Source organism: Haplochromis burtoni, unplaced genomic scaffold, assembly GCF_018398535.1.
Source record: "Haplochromis burtoni strain Fernald_Lab_line unplaced genomic scaffold, NCSU_Asbu1 Contig_848, whole genome shotgun sequence".
Classification (NCBI taxonomy): domain Eukaryota; kingdom Metazoa; phylum Chordata; class Actinopteri; order Cichliformes; family Cichlidae; genus Haplochromis; species Haplochromis burtoni.
Genome location: NW_024583209.1, coordinates 47,392 through 48,544, shown reverse-complemented (window position 1 = coordinate 48,544; position 1,153 = coordinate 47,392).

Sequence of the window (1,153 nt, the reverse complement as noted above, 5' to 3'; positions counted from 1 at the left end):
GGAAGACAACAGATGACCACAACAAGAAGCATGGCCAACAGGGAAACAAACGCCGACACTGCGGTGCAAGTCTCGGACGACAGTACACCTAAAGCTGGGCAGACACTGTGCGATTTTTTCAGTCACGTTATTCAGCTCCTGCTCAAACTGCACGATTGACTCGCAGGGGTTAGAAGTTGCATAGGTCACGATGCAGGTCTCACACTATACCGCCCGATGCTCTGATGCGACCTGAGTGCTCACACTGTGCCTCCATAACATGAAGGTTATAACAGAAAATCTGTCGCTCGCTCTCCCTCTCTGTCTTTCACTCACACAGACACACCACCACCATCAACTTTGCTAAACTTGCTAATGAAAAACATTGATCAGGCAGCTGTGATTGAGCAGCAATGTAAATCCAACTATTTTCACGGTTGTTGTGGTCGTGATAATTTTGTGAGGCCACATGGAAAAGGCTCGGATGAGCTTTCCAAAGTTCTACAAGTTGTGCCTCCATCGCTTGTGTCCAGATCACACGCTGCACAGCCGTGCTGCTCCGTCTTTTTCACCGACGTTTACGTGTTTGCGCGTGAGCAGTGTGAGCGGCTCACGAGCGATTGATGATCGGGAGCTGGTCGTGAGGTGTTAATCGCTTCTCGTTACCCCACGTATACTACACGATGCACGATGAAGGCCAAAATCGGCCGATCACCAAATCGGTCGCACGACTCAAAAATCGTCTCAAAATGGGCCAAAAATCGCACAGTGTGAGCCCAGCATTAGAGCAGCAATGTTTGTTCCCCTCAGAGAAAGAAAAAAAGGCTGCAAAAGTACAGGGAGGAATGGGAAAAGGAAAACACCTGGCTGGGAAAATGCACGATAACACCTTTAAAGCGCACTGCACTGTGTGCCGGCGCACTTTTTCCATAGGCATGCTTCTAATGGTGGGCACATGAAGAACATGAGGGGCGTGAAAGCTCGGGGAACCCTTAACCAATTTCTTGTCCACCAGGCCACGGCAGAAGCAGATATGGTATGTAAACACTGGTTTGTTTTTTAAACCCTCTGGTTAAGGTTAATATGGGCATGTGCAGTGAATATCAGCGCTATGTGGCCAGAAGTGTGATAATATAATTTATTTTGTGTAATAAACAACTGCAAGGATAGATGA